This window comes from Heterocephalus glaber, unplaced genomic scaffold (genome assembly GCF_053883595.1).
Source record: "Heterocephalus glaber isolate CG9 unplaced genomic scaffold, H.glaber_assembly_v1.0 deba00001577, whole genome shotgun sequence".
Classification (NCBI taxonomy): Eukaryota; Metazoa; Chordata; class Mammalia; order Rodentia; family Bathyergidae; genus Heterocephalus; species Heterocephalus glaber.
Genome location: NW_028258358.1, coordinates 26004037 through 26025704, shown reverse-complemented (window position 1 = coordinate 26025704; position 21668 = coordinate 26004037).

Below are 21668 nucleotides of genomic sequence, written 5' to 3'. Positions count from 1 at the left end.
GGCACTGTATTAGTTACTGTCTATGACTCCAGAAGCTAATCTACGGAAAACTCTTCCATTTGTCAGACATGTAAAACTGTAAGCAGAGAACGGTGTTCACAACACCGAGTAGCCATGGAAATTCAACCTCATCAGGGATGGTTGTAATGCAGCATAGGGAATGATCAATATATTATACATGATTTTTCCTTTTTGTGGCAAATGATACAATACGGAATTGGTTTTGTGAAGCACAAAACTGTGAATACTGAAAAAAATGACCCTAATGTTTGTATGAAGTAACATGTTTTTGTACGTTATAAACTCAAAAAGAAAAACCATTAAGAGGGGCTGAGGATTTAGCTCAGTGGTTCCACCATCTGCCTTGCAAGCCCAAGGATCCGAGTTCGATCTCCGCTATCAAAAAACCCCCAAAAAACAGTCTGTCAGAGAAAAACGATTAGCCTTTCTAGTTAAAAAGATTGTACTGCCTTTCTATTCATTTTCTATAAAATTAGATAAGAACATTGTCCTATAATGAGGGGAAACTGTAGGAAATATAAAAGTGTAAAAGGCATTCAATATAGTAATACATATTTTTAAAATATTTGATATTTGTATTTGTCATTTTAAAAAATATTATAATCTTTGTGCATTCTTCCTCATTCTAAAAAACAAATGATCTTTGGAGTAACTATTTTTGTTTTCTTTTCCTTAAAAGTGTCCCCTAAACTATGTTTTATCCCAAAATCTCTGTGTTTGCCCATCTGTGCTATGTAATGATAGTTAAATTTCTAACTCAAAAGTTCAGGTGAGAGACTCAAACATGTTTTTAACTAATCACTGAAGTTATAAAAATCAGGTTAGACATAAAAGTTTTTAATTACTCAATTCAATTAAAAATCAGGTGATATACCCAAATATTAACGAAAACTATAGAAAGAATAAGAAGTTCCCATATACTATAAAAGCCACTCTTCCCTTCTTCTCTTTTCTAGTGCTGAGAATCAAACCTAGAGCCTTGCACATGCTAGGCTAGCACTCTACCACTGAGCTACACCCCTAATCTAATCCTAGTTTCTTTAATCTTTCTTTATGTGTTATATTTTGAAATAACTGTCCAATAGAGATTTCTATGATGATGAAAACATTCAGTACCTGTGCTGTGTAAATATGTTAGCCACTAACCATATGTAACTACTGAGCAATGGAGATGTAGCTGCTAAGACTAAGAAATGAAATATATATCTTAATTGACTTATAGTTACACAGGAAAACATGGCTAATAGTTCCCATATTGAACAACATTTAACAATTTTAATCAACTTTGGTATTAACCCTTCTTGTCTTATTGATATCTCTGTCATTGACTATAGGAATTTACGTATGCGGTAAAGTTCCAACTCATAACTAACATAATATGTGTTATTTACAAGGTTTGTGTTTCATTTTTCGATGACTTCTCAAACCAGATATTCTTGTATTCTGAATATAAAATATTGTGGATATTTTTATGAGCAAGACCATATTTATTTTATTTAGAGTTGGCAGATGCTGGAAAACTTAAGCAATGTAGAACTTCCCCTTTGAAGCATGCTTTTCAATGCAGTAAAACCAATTGATTGAGAATACTTTAAGTGGGTAAACTCTACAGAACCTGATGACATTTGTATTAACTAAAATTTATGCTTACTTGAAATGAACTTGACAAAAGTTTGATGTGTTTATCAGATGGAGATTTTGTGTTATATTAGGATTTACCTGATGGGTCTTCACAAGCTATTTCATAAGCTATACAAGCGTAGAGTGATAGACAAGGCAAATCCAGCCATGACCTGCTCTGCTCCTCAGAAGAGGACTATTTACACCCAAGAGCAATTCCTGGAATGCAGGAGGAAGCTGCTCATGACCATAGAACTAAGCAGGATATTTCTCCAGGTTTCTTATTAGAGGAATGACTGGTTTCTATTCCCTTCCCAGCACAGAAGAAAATCATTCTGAAAACCACAGAGAGGAAAAAAGCCCATATTTAAAACAAATATGACTTTCTCCAGATTTAGGATTCTTTGTAGAAAAATTTCCAGATAACTGTTGTAACAGCAAGAATTGGAAATCTAAAAGTCCAGAAAAGTCAAGATCAGTCCAGATATTGAATTCCAGTATACTGCAAAGTTGTACTGAAATTCAATAGCAGTTTCTAAACAATTGCTCAATCTCTTGGACCTTAAAAATTTACAGAAGCCTGCCAATCTGAGTCAATACATTTTTCTTTGCTACTTTTTATTTTTCATGATACCCTTATGATTTGGATAATATTTTCATGCTACTAGATAGAAATCATGCAATTGTTTTCCTCTCATATATATATAAGGTTAGACACAGGGATACATCTTAAATAGTTAAGGTAACTTCAAGATATTTTCATGTAGTTAATTGTGCCTTTAGGGAAGTAGGTGATGATACATTTTTTTCGGTTTTCATTTATAATGAACCTTACTGCTGGGAGACTCAAATTCAGTTTACTGCAAAGAAACAATAATAAAAACAGATTAATAAAAGCTTTTTTGTAGTCTCAATTTTGCTTAATCCTATATTTTGATATTTAGATTCTTGGAGTGTGAACATTTGCTAGTTTTTCTGACAGAATTCACAGTTTATGTACAAATATAATTATTTTTATCAAATTTATGTATCCATAGAAGAAATTCTGACATAACACATAATACTGAGTCTAGAGATACATGCACATGCATTTGCAATTGCTTCTAGAATAAGATGCAAAGGCAATTCTGTGGATAAAGGTCAGTATTTTCAACAAATGAGACTGGAAAAATAAATACATGCACACACACAGAATAAAATGTAATCCTACTTCATTGTACTTCAAAATTTGTCTCAAAATTTATCATTGGTCTAAATATAAATCTTAAATTTATGAAACTTAGAAGGAAGCATAGGAGAAAGCCCTTGTGTTCCTGGCTTAGACAGTTTTCAGTTCTAACACCAAAGTATATCAAAACAGCAATGTGATAAATTGGACTTTATCAGCATGAAGACTTGTGCTCTGTGAAAGACATTATAAGAGAATGAAAACATAAAGCAGACTAGAAGAAAAAATTTGATAATCATATGCTTGATAAAGACATGTACCAGAATATTTAATTGACTCAAAATTTAAGAAAATACAATAACAAAAATAATGACCAAGAAATTTGAACAGACCCTTCACTAGGAGATATGGAAAAGCTATCCTAAAAGATTCTCAATATCATTATTAGTTAGAAATATAAAAAGTAAATATTGAATGAGACATCTTTGCATACCTTTCAGAATGCTGAAAATTAAAAGAAATCACCATACAAGTGTTGGTAAGAATGTGGGGGAACTGGAATTTAAACATACTGCTTTGGGGAATGTAAAATGGTTAAGACACTTTGGAAAACCACATGGGCAGTTTCTTAAACAGTTAAGTAAATACCTGTAAACGACCCAGTCTTTTAAATTCTACTGTGTTCATAACAATCTTATTTGTAGTCAACAACTGGAAATAACTTCAGTATCATCAACAGGTGAAGTATGAACAGGTGAATGTAAAACTAAGAGTGGATTACATATAAAATACTACTTGGCACTAAAGAGGAATATGCATCTCAACATGGAAAAATCCCAAAATAAAAAGCACATATTATACTTATCTACTGCGAATCCCTGAAACATTACTGGAAACCTCTGCAGTAGGCTCCAGTTTCCTGCTCAGTGTATGACACAAGTCTGAGAAAAAAATCCTAAAAGACAGAAAGTGTGGAGTCAGGACAGCCAATGCTACTTTAGCAGAAGGCACTGGTCTGTCCAAGCCGTTGCTTTTTATTGGTAATCAATTAGGGTAAAGGTGAGCTATGTGCAAGGATAGGACTATGTGAGAAGATGCACAGTTAGTTGTGTGGTTTTTATGGAAATTAATGTAAGGACAAGACAAAGCATTCTCAAATTAGGAACACAATCGACAAAATATATGGCTACAACTAAAACACTGTCCTTTTGTAAGAAGGTTTTAATTGTGGAAATGGAATTTGGGTGCGAGTTACTCTGACCTTGGCTCGTGGGCTTTGGCCAGACTCACTTCAATAAACAAGCCAATTGTGGGGTTAACTCTTCACAGCCTACACTGCCTACAGCCTGTTTTGAACATAATCAGTATTACAATCCCCTGCATCTCCCTCTTCTCTGTTTGGAAATGGCAGCAGCTGCATCAGGGTGAGCTGTGATTGTCCTTGGGGCCTGTTTGCTCCTGGATTTCATCGATGGGTGGTGCCTCAGGTTTGGTGATCTCCGCAAGTCAGAGGACCATTCCAGGAGAAGGCAGTTGCTCAGATGCAGCCTTTGCATGGCTCTCAGCAGGGGTGTCACATCATGCTACTTGCAGTGAATCCATCATTTCGGCCCATGGTCGTACGTTTTGGGTTGATGGCCACAGCATCTTTTTATTTTCTGTTGAAAAATAAATATAAGCTGCCCCCTATGTTAATAATTGTATTGAGCCATTTACCTTTAGTTAGGACATCCTTTAACAACACTTGTGTCTAGGACATGTGTGTGGATTTATCTTTGTATCAATGGAGTTTTGATGGAGTATATTTACTTTCCATAAGTGGATTTAAAAAATTTAAATGAAAGTAACAAGAGAAAGTCACAAAATCTAATTGAGCTTATGGAGGTAGCTGTACTCTCTCCCTTTTGATTAGGTAATTGTGCTTTTAGGGAAGGGTGAGCATCCCCAACAATTGCTTGTCCCTGTGGGTTGTCCAATGGACATGTGTTACAAGGACATATCATGTGTCTCACTGACTTAGCTGTTTATATTATTTCTCCCTCCAAAGAGCTATTCCCAACCTCAGTTAGGGGAGATTGGGTGTAGTTTCTACCTAACTGCTTTGGGTTGAGAAGGGTTGATGTAGGGAAGACTGCAATTAGGGGTTCTCTTCAGGGAGCTCATTTAATAGGCCTTAGATAAAAATCATGTTGTAATTTAGCAATTATAAACTCTCTTTATAAAGTCAATCTGGTGGATTTTGGTAAAAAAAAAAAAAGTTTAGCACATTTGTTGTTGATATTATCTGTATGATCACTTGGAGTTTGGCAGCCTATAGGCAAGAATAAGCAATTATTTAAAGAAATTAGACCATGTATAATCAAAGTATAAGAATTAAAATAAACTTCACAGCATACACTGCTTACAGCTTCTTTGGGAACAATCAATACTGTGGTCCCCCTGCACTTATCAAATGAGCTATTTCCATTTTGGGTATCTTCTCAAAAGAGTTAAAAACATCACAGCACAGTGATGTATGTGTACCCATGTTTATAGCAGAATAATTAGCAATCACTAAATCTCAAAGCAGCCTATATGCCCATCAACAGATGAATGGAAAAAGAAACTGTGGTATTTATACACAATAGAGTACTACTCTGCCATGAAGAAAAATAAACTTGAGGCATTTGTAGAAAAATAGGTGCACCTTAAGGCTATAACATTAAGCGAAGTAAATCAGACTCAGAAAGTTGAACACGGTTTGGTTTCCCTTGTATGAAAAAGTTAGTAAGAGAGAAGAGAGAGAGACACAGAAGTTATTGGATTTCAAGTATGTTTCTACTGTCAGCTTCTGGTTTCACTCCAGTATGGTGTGAGCTCACTTTGCAGGATTTCCATTTCTTTACTGTTGCTTTATTATTGCTATGAGTGGGGTCTATTTTGAATTTTTAAAAAATAAATTCCCAGAAAAAAACTGAGATTAAGAAAACTGGTTTTTTACAAATCGACTTTATATCCATGCATCTTGCTGAATGCTGTTATTACTTATCATTTAATTCACTTGAATTTGTTATGTCAACATTCATATAACCTAATGGCAATTATTTTTTCCTTTCTTTGCAGTGTTTTAATCTATTGTGTTTTTTTCTTATTTTATTCTGTTGATCCAAACTTTCAGAAATACTACCTATGGTAGTATGTATCTCCATCTTATTTCTGAATGCATGATGTTACACCTTCCAGTATCTTTCTTGCTGTAAATTCTGTTAAAGTTGGTGTCTATTTATAGCTTGCAAAGCTCTGTATTTAAAAAATTACCAATAAATACTGAATTTAATTTTAAAAGAACTGGGGCTGGGGATTTAGTTCAGTGGTGCTGCCACCTGCCTTGCAAGTGCAAGGTCCCGAGTTTGATCTCTGATACCAAAATAAATAAATAAATAAATAAATAAGAACTCTATAAACATATTTTCTTTGGAATTATAAATATATTAAGCAAACAAAAAATATATTAAACATAAATTTCTAGAAAACGTACAATCTGTAGCGACAAAATAAAAAAAACAAAAAAGAAAAAAAAAGAAACCACCAGGAGGAATCATTTGTTGCCTTGGGCTGAGGTCAGGTGAGATGTGTGAAGGAGAAAGATATAAAAGACCCGAGGGAAATTTGGGGAGTGTCATGCACACGTTAATGATCTTGGTTATGGTAATGTTTGCACAGAATAGTATGTCAAAATTTTCACATTGCATATTTGAAATAAATGCATTTATTTAATGTCAATTTTACCTTAATTTTTATTTTAATTTAAAAATAGTGCTCTAGCAACTCCGACTATTCAAAACTAAATCTCTATACCCAAATCATTTTTACAGTCCTATAAAGGAGAGTATATGAGATCCTATCAAATGCCAAATAAAGTACAAAAAGTACTTCAAAGAAATAAATGATCAATTTCCAAGAGCACTAATAGAAACCAGGGAGAGAGAAAATGCAAATCAGATGGTATCATCTCCATTTTAAAATCAGTCTTCATTTATTTGCCAAAGCAAAATCTTGTATGTCCCCTTGGACTTACTCTCTCCTTTGATCTTTCATCAAATTCTGTAATGAAAAATTCATTTCTATCATACCTTGGATGTAGCCTAATGCATCTTATTTTCTATGAATGACTCATCCACTGCTTTGCTAGCTCTTCCTGAATCTGTATTGGTGAAAACTTTTTGAAACAATTTCTCTGCCTCTAGTCTTCTTTCCCTCCAACCTACCTTCATGTAATAAAAGAAAAGAAGCCCATGCTAAAAACAGAGTGAGTTCTAGTTGATTTTGCCCATAAAGTCAGCCTTCCAGAGCCCAGGGCTCAGGGGAGAAGGGAGTATGAATTTTGGAGAGACATAACGAGACAACACCAGAGCACTCTTCTAAAATGTAACACTGATCATTCCTGTAGGACAATAAAGTTTTGTTTGTTTGGTGGCAGGAAGTAGACTATTGCTCCTACCTTCAAAGCTGAAAGGCAATTCTTTGTGTCTATCATTAACCTTTACTGGTAGCAAAGGTGATTTGATGAAGCAAATTAAAAATAGCTATGATTATATATATATCATCTTATTTAACCCCCTCATGGTTCAGTGAAGGTTGTTATTATAAATGCTACTTTCATTATTTCACTGATAAGGAAGCTTATCTATCTTTCCAATGGTGTCACATTATACATGCAGTCAATAATCTTACATGAAAAAATACTTCTAGGAGGGAAGATGTAAAACAAAGTGACAATTTGAATAATACAGAGAATCGCACCTGCCATTCTACTCTCAACACGGAGTGAGAAAGTAGGGTTTATTTATTTTGTGTGAAACACCAACTAATTTATGGTGATTTTAAATGGAAGGAATAAGATAGAAAGAAAACTGTTATGATTTATTAAGAGAGAGTACATTGTTGTTCAATGTAGTTCAACTTGGGTACTTTGTTTTCACATTTTTCACTGACTTAAAACCAACTTTTGATAAAATGGCTCCGCTCATAAAACTTAGAGCCTAGATTAAAACAGTCTGGTGGTAAAAGCCTGTCTGATCATCAGCATTTTATCATAGATGGCTTTACTAAATTAAAGAATAGAAACTGCCAACTTTTTTCTCATTCTTCCTATAGTATTGAGAACTTGAGATTATTTCTCCCTTTTTTAGGTTTGCTGTTATTTAATATTCTTGAGAGCCTACATTTTAAAAAGGTGATGAAAATTTTATATATTCTGCTATTGTCTTTCATTAGTAGGATTATTATGAAAGGGTACACCTTATAAAACAACATTTACATTTAAGTGTGTAGGAAATGCCAAACATGTTTGATATAAAAAGTTTATTTCTATAACATACAATATATATCAGAAAAATGTTAACGTCCTCGACTAGTAGGAATTATTTTCTTTTGCTATGAGTTGTGCAGAAATACTTAGTGCTTATAATCTATTTATCAAAATAAAGACCCAATGTTTGAAGTGGAAGATTTCTTTTTAAAGGAAATTAATAATGGATACTATTTTCTAGTTGGGATAACCATATATTTCTCTGAGTTCACATTTCTGTTTTCAGAAATTCATAAGGCACATTCAATTTATATCATTGCTACTTATTTTTAAATTTTATCTTCCAGATTAAATTGGAGATTCGTGTATTTTTTTATCTGTATCTTGAGGGTGCCTAAAATGTGCCTGTAAATAACAGACATTCCATAAACGGCTGCTGAACCAATGAATTTTCTAAATGACAGCTTCCAAGATTTGTTATGAATTTTCATTAGTTCCATTTCTAGCTGACCTAGAAAGTCTATCCTGTTTATTTACAAGGGGTGATAAGAACTTTTGATGTATGGAGTTATAATAATTGTGTTTTATACTTTGAAATAAAATGTATTTAAAGAAGAAAGCAACAACTAAAACTATCAATGGCTGAAAGTGAAAATTGATCCACATCAGCTGCAGTAATTGTTCTGTTACACACATAATGTTTAAAGTTTTTATCTTTGAGTTAATATTTTAAGTCAGATTATTTCATGGAAATATTGGGACTTCTGAAATTTCTTAAAACCTGAAGATAACCCAAAGATGCCTCCATTCTCAAAGGAGGAGCTTTGTACTAAATGCAAACTTCCCACTGACCAGAACATCACAGACTCCACGAGCCACTCCTCTTTGTCGGGAGAGGCCTGGCTGGAACTGGAATCTGGATTGTGATTCTTTATTGTCAGGTACATTTTAGGATAAGGTGAGGGGAACATTGGTCACTTTACTTGCTTGTTTATTAGTGACTTAAATTTATTTTGCATAAATGTGTGGCTCTCCAGGGAACGTTTCTTGAAAATACGACTAAGGAATGTTTGTTTGTTTATTTATTTGTTTGTTCCATTAGTGCCTGTTTGCAGCACATAATGATTCCATTCATCGTGGGGAGTTTGGTACATGTACATAACACTTCTTAATTCTTTTTACTTCCCCTACTCCCCCCCTCCTTTGCCCCTTTCACCATCTCTCAGTTCCTTTCCTATTTGCAAAAGATTTATAGAGACATTGAACTCTTTGTTTTTGAGACAGGGTCTCATCTTGTATTGCAGGCTGAACTTGAACTCACTGTGTAGCCCAGGCTGGCTTTGAACTCACAGTAATCCTCCTGCCTCAGCCTCCCAAGTGCTGGGATTACAGGTGTGCGCCACCATGCCCAGGTTTGTGAGAGCCTGAACTCTTGTATTTAATTAGCTTTTTGAATTTAATTGTAGAGTTATATTCAGTCAGTCTTAATTTTCATCTTATTTCATTATTTTTTCTGCATATGATTTTAAGAATACATCTTTCTCTTTTATAAATAAACAGACAATTAAATCATAAAGACTAAATAAATTAATGGCTTTAGTTACGATTTTGATACTAGATTCTTATTTTTAATTATTCTCAAAACTTGAACACCATAGGACTACCAGGTCTTGTATTATACTCCTTATTTCCTACCTAACAACATTTTGGTTACATATATTACATTACATTATTACATATAAAGTATCTTTATTTTTTCTGTGCTGTGGTTTAAACTCAGGCCTTGCACATGTTAGATCAGTAATGTTTATCTATGCGATTCTTTAAAATATACATTATTAAGTTCATTTGAATTAAAAATGACTTTCATTTCTACAAGAAAAGTTTGATTTTGTTGATTGACTTGACAATAAGCATGACTGTCAATTAGAGTATATGGTAGACATTTTTATAAATCATATGAACTAAATTTGCAGTTTCAGAATTTTGATGAAAATATATTTTAAAAATACAATAATAGTAAAGCTTTATTAAAATATATTAGCAGAGGATCAATAAATTTAACAATGTTTTATTTTTTCAATTGTCTTTGAGTTTTTTGGGCTAAAAAAATTTCTTGGTAACTGGATATGGTGAAGCACACCTGTAACCCCAGCATTTTGGGGAAGCTCAGGCAGGAGGATGGCAAGATTGAACCAAAGTCTGGGCAACTCAATGATTTAGCCATATCTTATCTCAAAATAAAAACAAATAAATTAAAAGTGGGCTAGGGACATAGCTAAGGGTGAAAGCCCGCAGTCATTCTGTACTTCCAAAAAAGAAAAAAATATTCTTGGTTTAAAAGTAACGGAACTCTTTAATACTCATTTGATACACCTTGGCAACAACTTTTATTTTCTTCTTATAAATTGAGTACATGAATGATTGGACATAAAATTATTTTTTACTTTAGGTAATTTATAATTTTTTTCTTTCAATAAGCTGAAAGAGAATCTGATAGCTAGTAGAACCTCAAAAAGTAACTTTTAATGGTGTATCATTCAGTGATATTGGGAATATATCTCAGAGTTTAAAAATTTAGTGACAATACAATGACAAAACTCTTTCTATTCTTATCTACTTATTTGTATTAGGTTTCTCTGCTTACATTTATCAAAATTAAAAATTACAATAGAATTGAAGTTGATACCTGTATCAATCTATCTTCATATGGAATAATTGGCGAAAAGACCCTAACATATCTATCCAGTGTAAGAGATGCATTTCTAGTGAAAATCTGTCTTTTGTATTTAGTTTTTGTTGTTGTTGTTGCTGTTTTTCCCATTAAGATTATTGGTACATTTTAGGTATAAAATACAGTTACATTCATCATTGGGATCCTGTACCATTACATGAATATCTTGGTTCTCATTTTTTTCCCCCTCCCCTGCCCTCCCTTCACCCCTCCCACCCTTCCATATTTGCAAAGACTTTGTTTCCATTTTTTTCCTTTTCTCATATTTTTTCTTTTCCCTGTTTTCGTTTCCCCTAACCCTCCCACTTCCCCTGCTACTTTAGACCTTTTCTTTCTATTACACAATATCAATTATACGTTTTAAAAATTACAATATCAAGATCTAGGAGACATTACTACAGATTGTACAGAATTTAAAAGGATATAGAAAGCATATTACAAAAATCTTTTTTGAAATAAATTTGACAACTTCTAAGAAGTACCTTGGAAGACAAATTAAGGAAACTAACTCTGGAGGAAATATAAAATTTGAATAGCACCCATTAAAGAAAGTATATTCCTAGCTTGAAAACCTACCTATATGACAACAGCAGGCTCATATACATTTTAACTGATAAATTATATCAAACATTTAAAGCAGAAAAAAGAAGGAACACTTCTCCCCTCATTTTAGGAACTCAGCATTGTGCTAATCCTAAAACTGGATAAAGAAAATAGAAGAAAAAAGTATGAACATAGATAGAAATTTGTTTAACAAAACAAACTCTTAGAAGTCAGATCTGGCAGTATGTAGAAAGTGGTTTTGTCATAGGGATGGCAGTGCTGGTTCAGCACTGGAAGATCCACCCCCAAAAGTCATAATTTTAACAGAGGAAAGGAAAAAGCCATATGATCCTGTCACTAGTTGGAGAAAAAGTATTGGACTAAATTCAATAGCTGTTCATGGTAAAAGCTATCAGGAGACTAGAAGTAGAACAGAACCTTTTCAACAGATCAAAGACATGTACTCCATACTTCCAGTGAGAATGCCTTATATGAATGGAGAAGATACAATGCTTTCTCCATAAGGTGGGGAACAAGGGCAGATATGCTTACTCTTCATCTGTCCATTAAACTTTGAAACATAGGCCCAAACCAAAATAGTTTGGCAATAAAATGACACAAATAGCATAGGATTGGCAAGGTAGAAGCAAAATCTTTATATGTAGATGAAATGATCATCTACAGAGAAAATACTAAGAAATCTCTAGGAGCCCCTAGAACTTGTACTTGAATTTAGCAGGATTAGAAAACACAAGGTATATATAAAAATTCAGGTGTGTGTATACTTGCTTTAAATGAAGACTTGGATGTTGAAATTTAAAAGTTATGTAGGAGTACAAAGGACCTAGAAAAGTTAAAAACAAAAACAAGGATAAAAACAGTGTTGGAAGACATGTAGTACCTAATTTTAAGACTTCTTCTAAAGCTACAGTAATCAAGGCAGTGTTGGTGTAAGGAAAGACATATAGATCATTGGAATAAATCAGAGAATCTAGAAATAGAACCACACATATATGGTCCACTGAGTTTTGAAAGATTATTTAACATTAACATTTTATAGAATATAAACTCAATTCAAGAGCCAAGGAAGAGATAGTGTTTTCAGCAAATGGCACTACAACATCTGGTATCCGTATATAAAAATTAACCTCAACCCTTTATTTCCATACATGAAAATAACTTGAAGGGATCTATGAACCTAAATATGAAAGCCTAAAAGTATAAAACTTTAAGAAGAAATTATAAGGGAAAATGTGTGTGAATTTGGGGTAGGGAAGAACTACCTAAGATACAGAAAACATGATGTATAAAAGAAAAAAATTGATAAATGAGATTCCATCAACATTTAGAACTTTAAATGACATCATTAAATTGAAAAGTAGTCCTTAAACAGACCATATTTACAATGCGTATAACCTATGAGCAGAATATATAAAGAATTCTTAGAGCTCATTAATAGACAACCCAATTAAAAAGTAGACATAAGAAGATGATAAATAGCCAGTACAGCACAAGGAAAGGTGTGCAACTCTAGAATCAGAAAAATGCTAATCAGTACAATAACAAGATTGAATTATGCACTCATTAGGGAGATGCAGTTAAAAGTTTTAAAAGCCTTGTCATGACTTTTTCTTTTTGTTGTATTCTCCCCCTTTGTATTTAATTTGTCACGCCCAATGGATTCATTCTGCTGGGTTTCCTGGGGTTGTGATCCTCATTGTCTTTTCCTAGGGTATTGTCTAAAATTTTTTGGAGTGCCGGTTTAGTATTCATGAAGTTCCTGAGGTGTTCTTTATCAAGAAAGTATCTTATTTCTCTCAGTGGAGTTTTTAATCTCCTGGAAATCTGTTTACATCTGTTTTATGGATTCCATTTGTTTCCTATGTTGGGACTCCATAGTGTTCCTGAGTTCCTTTCTAGATTTATTAATCATGTCTTGCACTCTGAGCACAATCTCTGCTGTTATCTGAGAAAGTATTTCTGATTTCATTTTTTCCAGATCCTCTTTTCTTGCCAGTTCAAGTAGTCCAGTTGGTTGAGTATTAGAGTGTTCCATCTTGATACCCTTTAGGGTTGCTGTAGGTGAACTGGAAATCTGGCTTTGAGACTTGTTTATATGTCTTCTCGTTTTGATGGGGCGGGAGTTGCTGCTGGCACCCATGTGGCTCACCTGTGTGCTGGGGGTAGGGGGTGTGGCAGCCTGGAAGCCCCCTTTTGTGTGCTGGGAGCAGCTCACCTCCTGTGTGCTGGCGGGGGTTGGGGGGGTGGGGGGTGGGTAACATAGCAACTCAGAAGGCTCATCTTGTGCACTGGGAGTGGCTCACCTCCTGTGTGCTGGCCTGTCTTTTGTATTTATTAATTATGACATAATATATATGTGTTATTTTGACCAGTTTTTTGTTAATATGCTATACAATATTAAAATTTATATACATGTGTTAGATCCAGATAAATCTGATATATAATCTTTAAAATGCCTTCAGGATTTTCTATTTTCAAGAATAATGCAATATATAAAAATAAATTTCGGTGGAAGAAAGGAGTGACAATATAAATTAAAGGAGAAAGAGAAGGAAAGTAAAATTTCTGAATGGTAAAAAAGAGCTTTTCTATGTTATGGTGATGGTAAATAATATGTCATATAATTAAGACATTTAGCTTTTCTTTGATAAAACAATGATTTAAGGGTTTCATTTAAAAATATCATGTTTGTATGCAGTACAGTAATTTACACTGAGGATGAAAATCTTAGATGACCTAAAAATATGTGAGGGATACATAGTATTTCAGAAATAATTTTAGGGGCTGAGTAAAAAGTTTTTCCTGTAGCATTTGAATTTGTGACTTCTGATTTTTTTTTTTTTTGCTTAATAGAAAATGTCTTCACTTGAGGGAAATGGATCCAGACAGTTTAAAATAATCTTAAAGAATTGGTAATAATTTTTTAAAAGAACTTATATATGTTGAATCCATACTTATTAGTGAGAAAGAAAAATTCTCTGAGAGGTAAGATAGATTTCAATGCACAAGCTGCACATTTCATGGCTAAATGAACATTATATGCATATCTAAGAATGGAAAGAAATTGAAGGTACCCACTGTGTACAGTGAGGCTTAGTTTACTACAGAATTTACAGGCATATCAACAGGCTTACAATAGGCTGCATAATCTTAATTTTCTTATGATAATTAATTCCTTAACTTTGTCCTCTGTGGAGTAAATATTGGTACTTTGCAAAATTTGGACAGAATTATCTGAATTTAATTTTTGTTTCAGGTATATTTATAGGTTAGCATGGTCTATATTCAGTTCTATAAAGATAAAAATGATAAAAACTATAATTAAAAATAATTGTTGAATAATCAATTAAATACATTAAGTTTTACAATGGCTTAAATAGACTTTTCCGGGTATTAGTGTCTGGTTTTAATTCTCCCTTTTGAAACAGTGAAGGAAAAACAAGATAATCTTTATTTTCTCATTTTCAAATAAAGATGATATTAGAAGAAGTACAACAAATATAATTGAGTCCCCAAGTAAAGAGGATATTAAAGAAAGAATGACATAAGTTTTTTTTCTTTTTTGGCAATGTAGCTTTCATATACACCAGCACCAACATCAAGTACAATAGTAACACATTGAGAAAATTCTAATGCAATGTTATATAATGTTCATAGATTAAATCTACAATGAATAAAGAGACTATGATCTGAGTATTATGTCTATTGACCAGTCAATTATTTGCTCAATAAATACATTTCTCTCTCCAACGTAACTCTTTCTCCTCTCTTTCACAAGCAAAAGGCAAAACTGAGCTGATACAGAAAATCTGAGGACACCTTTGCTAGCAGGGATAGAGGGAAATTATGTGATTCAGAAAGATGCCATCACCAATAATCAGCCCTCACTAGTGAAGCGACCTCAGCCCCTCCAGCACATTTTGTAATGGTCCTGTTTCCCATGATGCTGATCACATGGTCCCGAGAGGTTCCTAACATAGTAGATGCTTAGCTCTTTATCGCTTGTTCAATTGTATTTATGTTAAAGATGAATAAATCAAGGCTTAAAATGAGTAAATTACTCAGATTACACGATTTGGAATTTTTAGTATCTGATTTTAAATTTTTACTCTTTACTGTCTTGTCTTCCAATAAGCTCCAAGGTCTCAGAAGATTTTATGCAGGTCCAGCTGTGTCTCCAATGCCACCTTTGAGGGATCCCCTCAGGCCTGTGGCTCTGTAATCATCCTGTCCATCTCAGTATTTTTGAGGTGTCCATCTACAATGCTTACCTGAGCACAAGAATACAAAAACAAAATGATGTAAAAATACCCCCAAACAAACAAAATCATGTTAAGGCATAAGTGAAATCACACTGATCATTTCAAGTTTTTATTAAGGTTATGCTACAAATGAGAACCTTAAAATCACTTAAAATAAATCTATATAAATTTCAACATACATCAGGTGTAAATTACCTCGTGCTCAGTTCTCTGACCACACTTAAGGGGCACTACTTCAGGTAGCCAAAAAAAATGCATTTCTCTGTAGGATTCCATGACATGGGAGAACGAACTCAATTTTTTTCCTGAAGTCCTGTGTGGTTGCGCAAACCTGCTTCACTCCTGAAATCCATAGCTTATTCAAAAATACTTAAGGGTCTTGACAGTTCCCTGCCTGTACTTTTAAACAAAGAAAGTCATAAAAATCTGTAATTAAACACAACACCATTTGTTCATTTCTGTGACTGTTTCATGCTGACTATAAGGAATCAGGTCCCTTGATGCTTCTCACTTTACTTAAAACAATTTTATCAAGAAAAGGAGGGGAAATCAATCTTTCAGATATTTTCATGTGAATGCAAAAGTGTTATCACACACATAAAATACAAAACCAAAAAACCTGAATGAAAATTTAAGTAATTAAAGTTTGAAAGAAAGCTAAAATTTGAATGCATAGTGAATGCACATTGTGTATCTAGACACAGTCATGCTCCAATATGTATGTCAGATTTTAAGTCACTACTAGACAAAGATTTTTAATGTGTACTAGATAATGCTCTCAGTGAAGAAAATAGTAAAATAGTAAGTATTCCATTCTCCATTTTTGCAATCAGCAAAATATAATTTTTCATGTTTCTTAATTGATACTAAATTTCTTTAGAATTTCCTTTTTGTCTTGACCTCATTTAATCATATTTGAATTTATTGAAATATAGAAAATTTCCATTCTGTTATATTTCATAAATACAGGCATAGACACTGTCACATTTCCTAAAGCAATTTTTAAGAATCCTGATCTGATACATTAATATATTACTCAGAGTATTTCAAAAAACAAAACCAATAGATTATTTATTTATTTGTTTACAATAAAGCACTGGTTCACGTAATTATGGAGGCTGGGAAATTCCAAGGTCTGCAGTCTGAAGGCCTGAGACCCAGGAGAGCTGAAGGAGGAAGTTGCAGTCCGTGTGTGAGGGCTGAAGAAGACTGGGGTCCCAGCTCAATGACTGTCAAGCATGGAGAGTGAATTTCCTGTCCAGCCTTTTGTTCTACCCGAGCCTTCAGTGTTTTGGGTGAGCTTACCTGCAAGGAGGAGGGCTGTCTGCTTTACTTAGTCTACTAATTCCAGAGACACCCAGGATGTTTAGCAAAATATCTGGGCGCATAAAATTGACAATCACATTTAGCTCTAAATGAATTTCAGCAATGTATTTATGGTCATCAGCATACACATCCAGAGAACATCACTCAGTGAAATCATCATACCTGTTTGTGCCTTTGTAATTTTCTGGCAGATGGCAGTAGGGTCTTAAAGATGCTGGTTTCCCTCCTTAATTCACACAAATTAATCCTTAGACAAATAACAGATTGCCTTTGACTATAAATGACATTGTTGAAAAAAGATTTCCAAATTGTGATTTGAAAACTGCTCCCACTCAGATAATGAGAAAATAAATAATCTTCATTTTATTTAAGACATATTTGAAGTTTGATTCACTTTTTTTCCCATTTAGTAATTCCTACTTTATTATCATTTGAAATAAAATTATTTTCTTAATTAAGTGTGAAATAGTCTACTCTCAAAAAAACTGCATGTTACCTTGCAACTTACAGTCTTAAAACTTACAATGTTAAAATGTTTAGAAAGATTGACAACCTTAAAATTACCAAATAGAAAATGAACAAAAGGAAAAAATTAACTGTAGTAACTATACAATTATATTTTCAAATAATTAATAACCAGTTTGCTCAAACTATTGGCAACAATGAGAAAATATAGCTTAATATATTTCAAAAAATGTTTAGTCTTTGTTTTAAAAGCAAACTACGTTCTCAAACTTGTTTGCCATGGCAAAATAACTGTTGGTTTGAAGTTTTATTTTGTCATGAATGTCATTGTACCATGAACAAACAGTGGCTGGCAAATTCAAGTATGAATAATGTACTGATCTGGAATTGCCTGCCCTCTCAGTCTGAAATGAGAGCTGTTGGATAGAAATAGAATTCATCATTTTGAATTCAGACTATCTGCTTCAAAAGTCTTTGCCACATGACCTCCTTTAGTGACCCAGAAGATCTATGAATTTCTGTGGGACAAATATCTGGTAAGCAATTCATAAATTTGATCAAAACTTATTTTTTACATTGACTTAGCCTCTTTCTCACTTATGATTACTATTTCTAAAAATAATCTGTCCTGTATCTCAGTGATGTGCATTTGTACCCTTACTTCAAATACATTTTCTTTATGGATATGTTGGGAACTTCTCAGACAAAAGTCAGTAAAACCTTTGGTCTAGACAGGTTCACAGTACTTCTCAGCAAATGGGTGTTAGAGGTCAACAGTACTTTCCATTTTCATCCACAATTTCAAGAGCTAATTTTCATTTATCACTAGTTCATTATTCATTTCTTCCATGAAACCTTTAACTACCCTGGCTCATTTTAGTTTCTCCCTCCTCTGACTTTCTATTTTATTTGCTTATAATAATCAAGATCACTTGGTCTTTTCTGGGTATGACTTTGCTCCCCAAAGGACATTTAGCAACTCTCAGGACAGCTCTGTCATCGCCACACAGGAGGATCAGGCCCTAAATATCAAGAATGCCAAGTTTAGAAACACTGTTAAGGAGGACGTTTATCTATGTTGATAAGATTTTTGTTTCAAAAATGCTACACACTTTGTGAAGGGGAAACCATGTTGTTTTTCTTATGCGGTGATCATCAATATGTTTAAAGTTTAAATACAAATTTTAAAAAATTTATTACACTAAAAGACACCACCATTAATCCTCTTCAAAATACCCACCTCTACTTTGAACACATTTATTCCATCATTCTATCATTTTTTGAAAAAGCTCTGGGAAGTCTTCATTTGTGAGTATTGTTTCATGCCTGCCTTGGTATCCTAAACTGATTCAAAATGTTGATCAATTCCTGTCAAATCAAAACATTATGGTATGCCCTCACTCACATTATTCACTAGATCTAGCACCACGTGACTTCTGGCTCTTTCTCAAAACCAACATGGCCATGAAAGGTAAATGTTTTTACTCAGTTCAGGACATCCAGTCAGCCACAGAAGCACAACTAAAGACACACACAAGACGACTCCCAGAACTACTTCAGAAAGTGGCAAAAATGATCAGATAAGTGGGTTTGAAGTAAGGGGGAAGTATTTTCAGGGGATTAATGACAATCTTTATTTATGACATCTTTTATTGTGATAAACTTTTTAAAATTTAAACATTCACTGTATTCTTGATCACATCTCATGTGTATAGCCCCCCCCCCACACACTTTCCTGCCTTTTAAAGGTCATAGTGTAGTATTGACTCTCATTCCCGCCCCCTGTGCAAAAGTTAAATCCACACTAAATCTCTGGAACTTGTGAATTTACCTTACTTTGGAAAAGGGTATTTGAAGATGTAATCAATTTAAGGATTTTAAAATGACAAGATCAATCTGGTTCCAGGTGGGTCCCGAATCCAATGACAGTACCCTTACGAGTCCCAGACACACAGAGGACAAGTGTGCACAAGGGAGACATGCAGCCTGGAGAAGAAGACCCATGAAGACAGAGCAGAGATTGGAGCAAGACAGCCACAGCCAGACATACAGAGGGGATTGAGAAGACAGGCAGAGACTGAGATGATGTGCCCACAAGCCACGGGGGACGGATGGCCCATTGCAACCACGAGCTGCAGGAGGTGAGAAAGGAGTGTCCAGCACAGCCTGAGAGAATGTAGTCTGCTAGGGCCTTGACTCCAGAACTGGGTGAGAGTCCATTTCTGTTCTATTAAGCTGCCCAACCAGAGGAACTGTGTTTTGGTGGACTTAGGAAACTTATACACACAGTAAATGCAGTGCCTCATTCAGAGTAGGTACTGACTAAATGTTTCATATTTAAGAGTAAAAAGTCATGCTTCTTTATAAGAGTTCAATTACACTGCCTTACAAAACTAGAATTAATGTTCTTATACCTCTATGTAACTTCCCTCAGCGGCATAGGATATCACTAAATTTCTACACCTTTTAGCACATGCATGCATGAAACAATAGTACACACCCAGAGAAGCTGAATCACACAGGGAGGTATCAGATGTCGGGATGTAAATTCATTCATGTAAGCAGTCATTAATTTATTTCAAAGTATTCTACACAGATGTAACTTAATGGACACTTAACTTACTGTTCTAAACTTATTAGCTATAAAATGTAATGTTATAATTTAGAAGCTGGTTGTGGTTAATGTATCTTGTAGCAACATCAGCTTTAATCTCTAGATGGCACTATGTTATAAGGAATCAGACTGAGATCCAATTATAATTTTATATGTTTCTGGAAATGAAGAAAAAGTTCCTGCTAAAATCTTCCAAGCCATTTTACACAGTTAGAATGAAAGTTTTACTTCACTGAATTTGGATAGGTTTCTAATGTTCACGTTACTGTGAGATAAGGCAAGATAATAGAGACAATGAGGCCCTAAAATATACTAGCCAACAGTAAAGAATGTATTAGACAAGTTTATTTTATTTTTGATTATTTTGCATACGTTTTGTTGGAAAATGTATAAATGACAAAGAACTTGGCCCTGGGGTTGTCATATAAGAATGTCCGTATAACCTGGGACTTTATCATTGACAGTTATGGGTAAAGATCACCTAATAACTCACTCTTCAGTTTTGCTTAAACTATAAACAAGATGTCACATGTAGTTTTAATCCTCATCATTGAAATTCTGCCTTCGCTCTCAGTACAGAAGAAACAAAGCTTTCAAGTCACCTTTTTCTTAATTTTCTTTTTTTTATGTTCTTGACCTCCCTTTTGAAGTTTTTTTTTTTTTTTTTAAGTCTCCAGTGATTGCTAGGCATTTTTATTTTTTTTTATTTTTTATTTATTTTTTGGTACCGGTGATCGAACTCAGGACATTGCACTTGCGAGGCAGGCGCTGGAACCACTGAGCTAAATCCCCAGCCCTGCTAGGCATTTTTAAAAGTTCTTTTAAGTTCATGCAGGTTTTAGTAATAGGTTTTTCTCCATTTGTATATGTGGTAAACTCCATTAACTGATCACTAATCTGTCATCCTCAACTTCTCTACCTCACTAGCACTTTGATTCATTCTTAAAGCACATTTTTAATTTATTGTTTCACATTTTCATTATATATAGCTCTTACTTTTTCCCAAAATCACACATCTTTGGGGAAGGTATCCTGGCTTATTTACCTTTATGGACATGGTATATGCTTAATAAGTACTTAGTGAATTTGGTAACTCCTTATTGAATTTGGTGACACACACCATGACCTGATACAAAAAAGTAGCTGTTTTGTGCTCCTAAATCACACTACACACTTCCCATGTTATAGTACATACATTGGAGTTTTCTAATAAGTTTCCTTGTCTCTGAAATTGACTTGTGATTGCATTGTAAAAGGACAGGAGCAACATGTATCTTGTATACTCTGCTACACCCAGTAACTTGCACAAACCTGCTACATCCTACAGGCTAAACACCTGTGAATGAGAGGGAATGGATGACTTTGGGATAAAAGAGCAACATTTAAATTATTTACATTAGAAATATTTGGGGATATTCACTATGTGTCAAGCACTATGTTAGAAAAAAATAGTAGATCATTGAACAAAGCAAAAATTCCCCTGCTCCATAGCTTCCTTTCAGGAAGAGTAATGACAGTAAGCTAAGAAATAAATACATAAGAAAACAATATGTGACATAAAAATTAGGTAGATACATGTGTTAAAGGATGGTGAATGTGACTCT